The sequence below is a fragment of the Anas platyrhynchos genome, chromosome 1 (genome assembly GCF_047663525.1).
Source record: "Anas platyrhynchos isolate ZD024472 breed Pekin duck chromosome 1, IASCAAS_PekinDuck_T2T, whole genome shotgun sequence".
In the NCBI taxonomy this organism is placed as follows: Eukaryota; Metazoa; Chordata; class Aves; order Anseriformes; family Anatidae; genus Anas; species Anas platyrhynchos.
This window is the reverse complement of record NC_092587.1, coordinates 37,368,797-37,383,242: the sequence shown is the minus strand read 5'-3', so window position 1 is coordinate 37,383,242 and position 14,446 is coordinate 37,368,797. Positions and strand designations below refer to the sequence as shown.

Here is a 14,446-nt window from a genome sequence, read left to right as displayed (position 1 = left end):
GAACCACTGCTCGTTCTTCAAAGGGCATCTTTGAATGAACACCATTTGAACAGAAAGAGGAAAGCTTAAGCAAAACAAACCATTGGAAAGAAAGCACGTTAAAAGGTTCACATCTTTCAAGACCCCTCTACACAGAGCTTGCTTTCCGCTTCTGCCCTGATCAGATAAAGTGTGAAAAAGTGCCTCATGGACATTTTCTGGAAAGCTTTCTTGAAGCATGTCTCCAGACAAAGGTGAACCAAAGTGATGATCCTAAGGAAGTCAAGGAATAAAAAAAATGCTCTTTTAGTGATGACTGAAGATGCTGCACGCTTACTGCCTGTACAGCCTTCCTAAAAAGCAACCACACAAAGAAGAATTCAGAATTCAGGCAAGTTCAAGTACCATTTCAGGCATCTGAAGGGATTTGGACTCAATATGACAGTTATGAAGACAATTATTTTTTTTTCCTGGCTCTTTCAGCCTCATATTTTGGTTTCTGATTCAACTTTGGTACCTGTCTGAGGAATGGGAAAGCCAATCAATCAATCTTTCCAAGGGATATTAAACCAAATGAATCTGGAACTAGAATTCACCTCCAGGCCAAAACAGGAACTAAACACATTCAGTCCTTGAAGATATCCCTGAGACTTGCTTATGCAAACTAGTTGTTAGTTGTTCAGCTATGGATTTAAGCAAATAGTCCTTCCCAGAAGCATTATTGTTCTCAGAACTTTGCAGACACCACTCTCATGTTCAGGGCTTGATGTACTGGTTGTATTGTTCAGTGCATTCACTGAAATTTTCATAACTCTTCTGCCTCTGCATATTTACTTCTTCAGAAGAGGTGTTTTATTAGAACCACCTTGGGAACAGTGCTCTCAAGCTCCTCTCAACTCTTTCCATAAGTAAAAAGTTTCCAACATCTGAATGACAGATCAAGCAAATCAACTGACTGGTTTACCTGCTTACCAGTTGAGAAATTCACCATGGAAGAGAAATCCTACTTCTCAGAGAGGGGATGTTAGCCCTGAGACGGAATGACAGGACAGCGGTCAGACATTTCAAAGAACAGCTCTAGCTCATTCACAGGACTAGGTCACTCTGACCAGGGCCAAACGTAAATCCTTCTAATTGCCTGGGCTATTCAGATTCCTCTAAGTTGTGAGTCTCTTGGTTTAGAGCCCCTTCTGTGTTGGAACAGTTAGGGAGAAGGCTTTATTGTAGGCTGTTCCTACAATTCCTCAAATATTTACATGAGGATAAGTCCTAAATTCTTAGCTCTAAACACCAAAACACGGAGGGTTTTCTCAGTCCATTCACTTGCACAAGCTTTTAGATGTTTTAGGAATTAAAGCAACTCATATAATCCTTGCTCAATAGGGTGATCTCTCTTACAAGAGTTGAGTTAAAATACTCCAGAGTTGACTTTATCACACTTACCTACAGAAAACATTATTCCGAAATCAATTCGAGACAAGATGCAATGAAAAGATGATAGGGCCTAATTGAAGATGTTTATACTCAAGCCTCTGGGAAGAATAGCTAATCCATTACTAATGCAGACTTTCTGGAAGCAAATCAGCTGTTCAGTAAACAACGCCAGAACTTCTTGTTTCTACTTTTTACCTGATTTTGACACCTTTTTGTCAAGACAAGAAGCTATTTCTGAAAGAAAATGATTTGTCAGTTAGCTAGCTAGTTCTTCTGGGCCCTAATGCAGCAGTTTTTCTTGGACAAAAAGATTTCTTCCATTATCTTCAAATACTTTAACTGATGCCAGAGTATCTTCGAAAACTTGCCTGGACGATTAAACTTATCTAGTGACAGGATATGTCATACTAACCACCTGAGAGAGAGGCAGAGGCACAAAAACAAGTTACTGCAGCACAAGCAGGGCACGGAGGTTTAAGTTACTACTTGAACATCCCATGGGGATGCTCATCCTACAGAGATAACCAAGTTTTCTTCCCACCATTGAAGGGAACTACCTTGGTATGACATACATGGAGAAATTCTGCAAAGGATCTAGCACACTAAACGTCACATGCAAGCTTACCTCTGGGTAGTTCCGGGGTCTATAATTAGCGTAACTGAGTAATTTCTCCTCCTCCCAAAGTCAAAGTTACCTCCCAGCTAGATCTTAAATCTGAACACACACCTGATGCATGTTCTAAGGCTGAAAACCGCATACTTGAAGCCACAGACATCTCAGGATGAGGTTCCAAGCATGAGACTAATGGGCATGCACAACTTGCAGCAGCTTCATACCAAGAGAAAAAAGCCAGCTTGTTTCAAAACAAGTGATGCAACGAATGCTCTTAAGCTACTAAAAATAATGCAATGCTCCAATACTGAGCTGAAGTTTCAGTTTTACACAAAAACTCAACTATGCCAGTTCAGGTTTTATAAGAGACTCTAAATTAAATTACATTAAGCCTATTTAAGCCTCAGTTGGACTTTGTAACTTCTATCAGATCTGTTTTTGGTAACTGTTTGCCATGGCACCTTTTTTTCCAGTCTGAGTAAAGCAGCCACCATCCCCCAGAGAAGTTGTTGGTGCGTGCTCTACCAGCCTGACTTCCAGCTAAAACGATGATCTCAGAATTTCTGAAGAAACTGACTCGCAAATGGTTTTGATGCTTGCAAAGAAAACTCCAGGCAGACAGCAAGCAGAAAGACCACTCAGATTTTTAAAAATACTACAAACATATTAAATTCAGAGAAAGCACAATTATCACATTATAATATCTTGCCAGCCTAAGTATTCAACTAGGCAGCAAATTTTGAGAACTGAGATGGCAATTTACAGCTGTAAGCTTGTCTCTGCTGTCATTAGAGTAGGGCCAGTATTTAGCTCTAGAACTTATTAATTAATAGACTGCCTGAACTTATTAATTAATGGACATGGTGAACCTGCCAGGTTTGACCTGATGTACCTCCCAGTGTCTCCTCCTGATTAACAGCAGATTTGATCATTTGCTTCTCCTCATAACCGTTCTAGTAAATTTTACCTTTCAAGTTACAAACGGAGATAAAAATAGCAGGACTACAAGCAAGGCGTGCAAGTTTTCAGTCAAGATATTGTAAAAACATACTTCTGCAGTTTGAAAGTTACATCAAAAATTAAGTTTTCTGGTCAGTTTAAGGCACTCCTCTTAGGAAGGAGGCAGCTTTACTCCTGCCACAGAAACAAGACCTACCCTCGAACTCCAGGCGCTATCTGCGTAACATCTGCCAACCTTAGCTCTCCTCTGCTTGTGCCTCTGGCTGCTGAACCCATCCAGCCTCGTGTCAGGTTTCCACCTTCAAATGTACGTCGACGCCTAGTCCAGCTGCAATTCCAGGATGTCCTGGGTCTTTGTCCCTCCTGCCAGTTTGTCTCTATAATCCACGCATCGTGTACAGGCCTGGCAACACCAGAGCTTGCGTTCTTCCATGCCTACTTGCACTGTCTTCAATATTAAAAGTTGGATTTTAGTCCTGTTTGTTGACATTACTTACACATCCTCAAGGCACAGACATTTCCCTCATCACCACATCCCCTTTTGTTACTGGCCACTGAAGACTGGCTGGTGGAGCTCCTTGGCATGCAGTTCTTCAACCACCACCTGAAAATTTCCTATTTCCAGTTAGAACCTAACAACATCATGAGATACTGAAAAAAAAAATCATCTTCTGAAGTGCAACTTTTGCCAAAGTATCCTTCTGTAGTATGATTTACAGTCCCTCCGTTACAACTCATGCTAGTAGCCCGAGATCAGTCTTTGCAATTCTCATGTGCCATTCTAATTAAGATTAGAAGTTTTATCTGTCGAAAGGACACTGATCCTATGCAAATTGAGAACAGTAGGTACTAGCAATCATTACGGCAACAAAATTAGCTCTTCTATGATAAATGAACCATAACAGAAAAGTCACGTAATTGTAACTTGTGTCTGTTTCGAGCTCTCAATCAATGCTTCCTTAATAGAAGCAGTTATTTGAATGTGAGCAAACATTACTCGAGTTATACATAATTCCATAAACAGTTCCTTTTTTAAAGCTTAAGATTTCTGTCATGAGGTTAAGTTAGGCAAAAAAAAAAAAAAGCACACACAAACCACCAGCAACAACTACCATCTTCTGCCACACAATTATTCTACTTCTGCAATAATGGAGGCGTGACTTAATTGCTTCTTTTTGCATTTATTAGCTGAATCCACCGATGAAGGTGAGTTTTGTGCGAGATATGAAACACTTCATGGAAAATTTCTTTCCTGTGAGGGTGGCCAAACCCTGGAACAGGCTTCCCAGTGGGGTGGTTGATGCCCCGTGCCTGCCTGTGTTCGAGGGGCATTTGGACAGTGCCCCCAGTAATGTGCCTTGACTTACAGCTAGCCCTGAAGAGGTCAGGCAGCTGGGCTGGATGATCTCTGGTGGTTCCTTCCAACTCAGCTCTTCTGTCCTAGAGCATCCTGTTCTGCTACTGGCAGCAAGGCAGGAACACCGTGAACCAGGGATGGCAGCTCCTCAGGCAACGTGCGACTCCTAGACACACCTCAACTAGAAGACGACAGCTGCAGAAGTTAACCCCAACCCCAAAGCCCTGCACAGAGGCACAGACAACCTGTTTGCTGTTGAGGCAACTGCTAAGTTGTTGCAGCTTCACAGCAGAGTGCTTAAAAAACACTAAAATAAACGCTAGCTTATCTTCGCATGCCAAGCTGCGATCTGCAGTAGTTCCTCTGCTTTGTGAGCGGCTGATGCATCTCAAGACAGCTCCCCCCCCCCCCCCCAAAAAAAAAAATCTTATTAAATGGGTCAGAAATTTCCAAGAAGGAAAAATCTGACAGATACAAGCAGGAGCCCGAAGAGAAGCAATTCACGTTTGTAAGCCTAAGCTCACACACACCACAACACCCACACAGAGCTAAGTAATTTTAACCAAATGAATTTGAATCACACTCAGCCCCACGCCGCTATTACACGGACTGGATCTTGAGTTACCAAATTAGTATGGGTTAAACTTGATTAAACAAGTCTCCACAAGAGTCTATTTCAATCTTCTTAAGACCAGCCTCGTTCTTGTTCAGACCACACTTTTTGGTTCCTCTACATCTTCAAAGCTTGTCACTTACTGGAGAAACCTGTACTTCCTTCAGATTTGCTTTCCTCTTAAGTTAAATCAAATGTGTACTTTCACAGAGCAGTAGAAACCAAAATTTAAAGTCAGCTCCAGAGGTTTGGACAGGAAGACCTTTTTATGTACAGAGCAGCATGCCTGGTCATCTAAGAGTCATCTATTATTCAGACAATCACTGCACTATTTCAACAGGTATTACCACCACATCCTAAACGTTTTCCTGAACGAGTTTTAGCTCCAGGAAACCAACGATGTGCATCTCTAAACAATCTGTATTTTGGGCAAAGCCTCGGTGGAAGAGCAACTTTTCAGTCCACCCCTTGTTCCAGTGAAACAAGTTTATCCTTCACAAAACCACTCTTATTTCCACATCACTCAGGGAGTTCCCGGTACAGCCAGTGCATCCTCTTTTTGGGTTTTCGATGTGTGGCTTCAGCCGCCTGTAGATAAGGCTGCGAATGGTTCCTTACCTTTACGTCTACTGCCACAGCAGGTTCAGCATTCAACTTCCAAAAGAAGGTTTTGGCTTTCCTTTATGAAACATCCAGCACAGAATTTCATTTTTAAAAAGCGCTCTGCATGCAGTTAACTAAGGAAGAATTACAGGATTTGAGACTACAAAGATTTTCAACTCGAGAAATTTGAAAGAAAATAGATTCACAAACTGCATCTTAAGCTCTTGCCTCTAGTTAGGAGCAGGATGTACTTCCAGTGAGCAAAGCTACATTTTTTGGCTGCTGTAGTTAAGTGAGTCCAAACTAACGTGCATGTAATGTTGCTTCTTCGTTAACATGCTGGCTAGGCAGGACCCAGATTCCTAGCAGAAAAGGAAAAGGCAGCTTCAGGACTTCTTGTATCTTTGTTTGTCAAGAAACAAACTGTACAACCTACTTGTTCTTTTCATTGATGGCTTCACACGTAGTACTCCATTTCTTCCCTCTAATTCCTGCTCGCACAGACACAGCGTTTCTCTTCTGAGATTCTTTTAGGAATTTGATGAAAAGCAACACAGATCAGAAAGATGCCAAACACTCACACATACAGTGGCCTAAAGCGCTTTATTGTAAAACTGCGCTTTCAGCTACTCGGTTTTTGCAAAACTTCAGCCACCACACTTTGGTTTTCTATGCAAGATCTCTGGCTGAACCTCAATATAGCTCAGGGCGTTTCCTGAAATAAAAGGTTGAGGGAGATGAGAAAAGGAAAGAGCATCATAAAAAAAAAAAAAAAAAAGAAAGCAACGGGCATACTCAAACATAAAGCAAGGTGAAAAGGTAACAAACTGAAAGAGCATGCAAGGAGCAAATGATTGTTATTCAGAAATGCTTGTTTCTCTCCAGTGTTCAGATATAAAAAGCAAGCAGAAAAGTCTGCACCAGAAGTAAGAGCATGTGAAAATCAAGCATCTAGTTAGAAGGAAAGTTATGAGCACCTGGATTTATTATGGGATCACAAGCTTCCCCCTGCTGGTCTCCAAACTTATTCAAAGCCCAGAATGATGTATAATCAAGTAACAGGATGCCTCTTGTCTCTTCAGCGAGATATCTCCTAATCTACTGCATAAATCAGATGAGATTTATGAGAAAGACGGAAGAGCGATTCTTTAGCATGACAGTCAGCTATTTTTGCCTTTCCAGTGTTCCTGCTCGATGCCACAGGACTACTACACAGTCTCCTATGTTCCACCAAGAGCTAAGATGACAATTTGGCACCAATTTCTAGAAGCACGGCATATTCTCAATTAACTAGTGTCAGCAAGATGCTGGGTTTTAGCAAAGCATTTCACAGCACGTTAAGAACACAAGTCCAAGGCAACTCGACTTGTGTGCTTCTATTCAGGGAGCACTGATGATGTTAAATGACTTCAGAAATTCATCTGTGGACTGGTAACGGCATGGGCAAGAACTCTGAGGGTGAATTTGTACTCGCAAAGAACTCACGTTTCTGATGCTGCTCATGGTGGAATCTGTGAAAACACCCAGCACTTCCCATACACTTGGGCAATGTAACAGCATGTATAAATAACAGCACAATGTGGTCAAGAACACCACATTCACCGTCAATTCTCCATTTAAAACAAGTCAGGAGGGTGACAGAAAGCCAGCCTGATATACCCTTACACATACACACTAACTGTATAACTGCAGGAGCACAAGGATCGAGGTTTTGCAGCCTGTAAATCCTCCAACAATGCTGTCTGCAATAACCACTGAGAAACTAGGCAGGGTATGTTTTATGGGTCATCTTTTTTAAGGACATCCAGCTTTTGGAACATTATCTTGTAAGCAGTTTCATAATGAAAGATGAGAGGAGGGTTACTGACTGTGTCTTACAATGTCTTAACGATTCACCTTACCTACTTAAGGCCTGCAAGATTAATAAGCAAGAGGTTCCTGCCCTTGCACTTGACCACACAAGCTGGACACACAAGCACACAGCTCAGTCCCAAGTGTAAACATCACCTTATAAACAAATAAATTCAGTCCTAAATACTATGTTGTGGAGAAAGGTTCTTAAAGAACTTCCATTTAACAGATTACCTCTATGCTACAGTCCAGTTTGCTCCCCTCCACATTTAGAAAAAACGAACAAGATGTGCTTCAGCTTTCCACTCCTCTTCCAGAGAATCACTTTTGGGGAAGTATCAGACCAGGTGTTACAGAAGTTTAACTGCAAACAAGAACTGTGCAACTTGGCTATCAGTTTCATCCAGGGTCTGTGGCAGTCCAAAGAGTTTTCAGCATATTCACTTCATCTTAAATAAAAATCTGACTGCATGTGAAGCTAAGTTTTTAAAAAAGGAAGTAGCTGCTGTGGCCCTACATCCCTTTAACACACTTTGATTTTGGTAATGCTGAAGGAAGTCTCACAGCTAGCATCATTCAGGTCCTCCTCCTGCTTCCTCTTCCTCCCCTCTCAAGCTCCACACAGGTAACTCACAAGTGTCTGCAGCTCATCTTTAAGACATCGTGGTTCCCTTTTTGCTTCTTCTTGATACATGAAGAATGCCTTAAAGAGTTTCCCTTCATTGAAGACATGAAAAAAAAAAATCAAGACTCAACTGACTAGGTTGCAGAAGCAGACTGCGTGGGGAAAAATATGAGAAGACTCCAAAAGCTACGATAATTAACACAGAGCAACACAAAAAGGAACACTTGCAGGGACTATTTGTATTTGGGAGTTATTTTGGATTAACTGAAGAGGAGGCTGGCCAACACGCGTGATTTGGGCAGCAGACAGCAAATTTATTTCAGAAACAGCTTTGACCAACTCATTTCATGAAGTTATGAAGTAGGCCGTGGTAAAGAAAATAACATTGCCGAATTGAATCTTTACCTCTTACTTAACAAAACCAAGACTAATAAAACCTCATAGTTAAAGCAAGTAAGGTTAACAGTTAACATTCGCACCAACATCACTACATTTTGATGCAAAGAGCACATTTTCTTCAGAGTTTCTCTGAGGAAAGCCAGGAATTACAGTTACAGATGCTTGCTTTAAGGCTTGTCTTCAGTTAAGGAAAATAAACTGTTCTCCTGTTCCAGTTCTTCAACCCTCTCCAGAAATTTAATGATACAAAATTTCTCATGGCCCTAAGATTGGGGTTACATGGAGAATTATTTCGTGAATTAGGAACACCCGGTATCCTTTTTGCAGAAGAACTGGTCAAATAATTAGGATTTCAAACACCTTCCTGTGCTGTAACGGCTGCAGGAACGATAGGTTGATCCGAGCAGCCAGGGGTTCCCTGAAGAGGATCTCAGGCTGGAGGGAAACACGAGATGCTGCGGCTGTGCCGCAGGACGCATGCGCTCGGCCACGGGAAGGGCCAGGCAGGCTCCCCCACTTCTGCACTCTGGTCTGGCCTTCCTCCCTTGGCCGAGGCCGAGCTAACCACGCTTGCTGTAATTGGCAGTCTCCTCTCAGAGATGCAGAGCAGGGATTTACTTCAAACAACAGCAGCTCCTCAGATTAATAACTAGAAAGCTGAGCGGGACAATGCGCTCGGCGCTGCCAAACGCCTCCTCGCCTGCCTGCTCCAGCTCTGAGCAGCCCCTTCAGCTTTGCTTCCCTGCGGGGTCATGCAGAGCCTTCGCCCCTCTGCTCCATTGATGGACCGTGCTGGGAAAAACCCTGCCTGTGAGCAGAGAGCATCCTGAAGAGCTAGAGGGCCTGCGACTCATTGTGTATTTATTTCGAAAGTCACTCAGGAGGCAGACTGCCAACCCTGTGCGTCCAGCCTTCCTCCCTTCCCTTGTCGCTAAAAGCCCACGGAGATAGTTGGGAGTTCACGGCACAGAGACGTGCAGACAGTTTAAAAAAATAAAAATAAATAGGAGGCCTTTTTAGCTGCCCAGTGTTTTGTTAGGCATCCTAAAGCATGGGAGACAAGGGCTGCAAGCCAGAACTCACCACCACTTCCGAAGGTAGCCTGGCTCAGTTGAGCTATCAAGAAACAATCTGCACCACCAGACGAGGTCTCCGGCTGTCTCCAAACACTGCTTGCCTACTACAAGCAAAGCGTCACCGCCTCGTAATCAACTCACTTCCACTCTGCCTATCCCACTCAGTTCTCTCATGCTTGACAGGCCCCGAGACGGAAGCGATACATGAGATGCTTCGAGTGAGATGCTCCGGCTCTCCTGCAGTCGGCTGCTGAACAACTTTGAGAAGTGTCAAGCAATAAGCAGGTCCCCTATTAAATGCCTTCAGACAATCAAAAAACACCTTCCTCTTCCCTGCTTTATGCGAGAAGAATACAACCTGACTATCTCAACCATATGTGCGCAGGAAAACAAAGTCTGCCTTCAGAAAGGAAGGTGTAGTTACTGCAGTCACTCCCTCCGTCTCTCCAAAGGAGGAGGCTGTCTAAAATATCCCTCTACCTGACCTAGATGCGACAGAACTCAGCAGAAGCCTGCCCCAGCTCAGCGGGGACTCAATAGGCTGACATTACACAGAGTACTTCAGTCTGCTCCTGTGTTTGTTCTGAGACAGAAGAGTGGCACTGCTTGCAACCACAAGCTAAATATAAGCTTCTGTTGCATGGGGTATACTTAGCCATCTATTTACTAAGAGTAATTCTGATTAAAACTCACAATAGCTTGGGAGAAATTGCAGAGCGTGCCCCGGAGAATTACAGAGCGCTCTCAGAAGTCAGCCAGGTATCTGAAAGTCAGCTCAGCATTACCGGCCAAGGACCCAGCTATTGTCTCACCACCCACCCAAGGATAACAGCGCGCCCGTTTTTAATGCCTCCGCTATCCCTGCCCCTCGGAGCACCTCTCTAGCTCGGAGCAGGCAGCATGGCACTACAGATGCCAGGACCGGCACTACAGCAGCACACACCGAGTACTCGAGTACTTCTGTGACTCCTGCACTTCTCATATTCCAGACGATAGGTGGACACCTATTTATTTCAGTTCCCGTGCTTACTAAGTGCTAGATCACAAGCTAAGTCATCTTCAGCACGCTTCCTTTCTCAGCCATACAGTAATTTCTTTCTGCTTTTGTAGGCTCTCACCTAGATTCCCATCTGTTTGCTTCTGCTCCAGAAAGGCTCTCAAATTAAAGACAGTCAGCTTTGCCCTGCAAAACTGGCACAGCACAAAGAAAACTGTCATGGCTCACTTCAGATTTATTTTTGATGACCTGTCCTGCAGCAGAGCTGGAGAACAGAACAGCAAAATTTTAATTGCACTCAGAAAACTTATCTGGTGCACGCATACAGTAATCGAAGCAGGACCTCCAGTTACAAACAGTACAAAAGGCTATTTTTTTTTTTTATATGACTTCTGTTTTTATGCTTATAGTCTCTCAGCTCTGTTTTGCGCTTTAATTCACCCCCAGGCAGACAGGTGCCAAGTATGATCAGCTTTGCTAAAAAAATAAGGAAAAAAAAGAAAAGGATGCATGACATTTATAGCATATGGAGCAACTCAAACCTCAGCTATTTAGCTGCATAAAGCCTTACCCTCCAGTTGCAAGCTAAACTTGAAGCAGTCCATACAAGTGCATGAAATGACCCTGAAAACAGGCAGGCACCGAGGATCAGAACAGTGTACACGGTTATTCGGAAAGTTTATCTGCAAAGCCTTTGGTGCAAACAACCAAGGCAACCTTCGCTATTCCCTTGGCTCGTTTTTCGCTAGAATGAAGTCTCCAGGATGGACTTGGAACAAGAGTTTTTAAAAAAAGGAATGGGTGAAGAAAGTGAAAACGCTTGGCTGTGCTAGACATTAAGTTCTGTTTTCCCAAAGCTGGAGATTTTAGCACTGAATTAAGCCATCCCAAAGCAGAGAGTTGGGTTTGTTTTTCCAAGTTTTTTCCAACCTCTTTCCGAAGGGGAATGCGTTTATCTGAGCGGTGACTATATAAGACAACGCGATTGCTTCTTTATCTCTTAATTACAATCTATGGGAACAAGAAGAGCGTTTTACGGCTTCTTTTTCTGCAGCACGCAGCTTACCATGAAAGAGTCCCTAAAAAACTCTTTGTCATTCCCTGTCTGCGCACCTCAATTTGGGATAAAGCACAGCTGCTGGATGGTGGAAATGGCAACTTACACCACTCAAAGCACCCAAAGGCAGGAGGACACACGCAAACCACACGATTTTCGAGCAGAAACACCTCAGAAACCCCCCCTGTGCTGGCCCGTCCCCACCTCACGCCGTGGGGGTACTTTTCCTTCCCCCCCCCCCTTTTTGTCACCCACGCTCTGCCCCTTCAGCAACTTCGCGCTGCTCCCACCTCCGCGCTGGGCCGGGAGGGGCCGGCATTGTGTCGCTGTGAGGGGAGGGGGGGCATTTTCTTTGATATTTTTTAAATTTGGGGGTAAAAACAACAAAACCGGAGGGGACCAGCCCCTTCCACTCGCTGCCACAGCGCAGCCGGGCCCCGCCGCGTCCCTTCCGGCCTCGGCCCCGCCGCCACCGCCGGGGGCTGAGCAGCGGCGAGCGGGGCCCGGCCCCGGTTCCCCCCCCCCCCCCCTTCCTCCTCCTCCTCCTCCTCCTCCTCCCGGAGCCCCGGGCGGGCGGAAGCGGCGCCGGACGAGGTGGGGCCGGGCTCGGACTTCCCGCAGCCGGCACCGCCACCGGGGCTGCGGCTGGGGCTGGGGCTGGGGCTGGGGCTGGGGCTGGGGCCCGGCCCTCCCCTCCCTCCCCTCGCCCCGCCGCCGGGGCCGCAACTTTCCGCCCCCGCTGCAACTTCGGCCGCGGGCAGCAGCAGCAGCGGCGGCGGGGCGAGGGCCGGGCACGGCCCCATCACCCTCCCCCCCCATTCCCCTGCTCCCCCCCAACTCAGCGCCCCGCAGCCTCGAGGCATCGGCGGCGGCTCCGCCATGTTCCTGCCGCTGCCCCCATCTCCCCTCCCCGCCCCGCCGCCGCCGCCTTACCCCGCCGGCCGAGCTCCCGCTGAGCTCCCGAGCTCCGCTCCGCCGAGCTCCGCTCCGCCGCCGCCTCTGGGCTGCCTGTGCCGGGGCGCGGCTTGGGGCCGTCGCCGTGACGCCGCACGGCCAGCCTCGCTCTGGCGGCGGGGCGGGGACGGGAAGGGAAGGGAAGGGACGGGAAGGGAAGGAGGGAGGGGAGGGGAAGGGAAGGGAAGGGCTGACCCTGCCACCGCGCAGGCGCCCGGCCCCCTTCCCTTCACCCCCGGCCCCTTCCCTTCGCCCCCTTCTCCTTCCCTTCCCCGCCTTCCCCTCAGCGCTGCCCGCCCTGAGGGGACGCAGCCCCCCGGGTCTGTCCCGGCTTCACGGGGTTCCCCCCCCTCTCTCCGTGTAATGGTGGCCGCGGGTCAGCGCTGAGGAGAAATGGCAGGAATTGGGGCTCTCCCACCTTTCGGAGGGTCTGTGGATGGAGGGTGTATCAAACCCGTGGTGTGTCACTGCCTTTACACAGCTCCTTTCGCCTCTGGATGCCAGCTGGCTGCTGGTAGCCCTGCGCTACAAAGCAGGGTGCCCCTGACCTGCAGTTAAATTCCTCATCACTTCATCTCCCCATTAAACATCATTGCCTCCCCGCCACGCTTCTCCCTCATTTCCACATCAACATCACCCCCTTCCCTCATCCCCTCCCACCCATCGCTAATATTTTCCAGTCACAAATATTTCCGCTGATAAACGTTAAAAATAATCATTTATGATTCTGGGAGGGAAGAAAAAAAAAAAAAAGTAAGCAAATAGTTAACATGGTGTGCTGAGATAAAACTTTTGCTCAGAGGAAGTCCACGGCATGGTGTGTGAAACTGACAGGAAGTTGCAAGGAGGCTTCTGGCAAGGAGAGTGGGTGTGGAGGAAGCGCAGGCTCTCTGCTTGTAGCACAGAGATAGAAAAAGGAAAAAAAAAATATTAAAAGATGGTGTTTCTCCCCGTTGCACGTTGCAAACATCCTCGCTATGGATGTTTGGGGGCTGTACAGCTTGGAGTGGGTGCGTGGGAGATGCTGGAGGCCAGAGCAAACGCGGTCAAAGAGCGACCAGTGAATTATCTGCCCTTGGCTGGAGGAGCTTCATCAAGGCTCACGATGAAAGTGACACATTTAGAAAACATTTCTGAGTGTTGCTTCCAAATCCCAGACGTCACAAAATCTCCAAAGTCCAGGCAAATCTCTCGGTGTTTTACAGCTTAAAGCCTCGTGTAGTACTTTGATAATGAATCCCTGTAAATGACGGATAATGCCGGAGAGCTTGGGCGGTGAGAAACCGAGTAGGCAGAAACCAGTCCTTCCTCGGCGGGGCATCCTATGTGGGGCAGAAGTCATAAATCAGATGTCAAAACTGATAGCGTCTCCGGAGTAAAAACCCTAAGAGCATCTCTTGCAACAATTAGCTTAATAGTATATATACTCACCAAACAGAAAAAAAGGGTTTTTTAGACTTTTTTTTTTTTTGTAAGTAGATATTATTATCAGCTCCCAGAGACAATCATTATACAGATTAAAAGAACAAACAGAAAGATGCACCCTCTGCCGTCACAACTTTCATCGGTGACCTAGATTAAACCCAAATAACAGGCAGCGTTCAGAGAACAGATGCGTGTCATTGCCATAATAATGTTTTACAGTGTGCTGTTAATTACCCCGTGTTTTATAGATGGTGGGGGCAAGTGTCGCTCTTTGCTACACAACAAGAAAACAGGAAGGGGCCTTTGGGAGTTTGAAAGAGTCTCTGGCGAGCAGATCTTGGCGTTTGAGTTTCACATGGGGGAATCTGAAACCCGATATTTTAAAAGAAGTGTACACACACATATATACACATATGGTTTGCTTAATATAGACAGGCTTGAAAATTGATCACAATAACTAGAAGAAATAGGCAATTAGGATCCATTCTACCCAAGAGACTAAG

The 14,446-nt window shown here is 45.9% G+C and overlaps 1 protein-coding gene across 1 annotated transcript in view; it reads right to left on the bottom strand.

Annotated features, from left to right (window-relative positions):
- Positions 1-12,673, bottom strand: part of RAP1B (RAP1B, member of RAS oncogene family) — a 32,129-nt gene extending 19,456 nt beyond the window's left edge. The window contains exon 1 of the mRNA XM_027456027.3: positions 12,498-12,673. The gene's annotated coding sequence lies outside the window, so the exon portion shown is untranslated. The remainder of the gene's footprint in view (positions 1-12,497) is intronic.
- Positions 12,674-14,446: the final 1,773 nt, after the last annotated feature.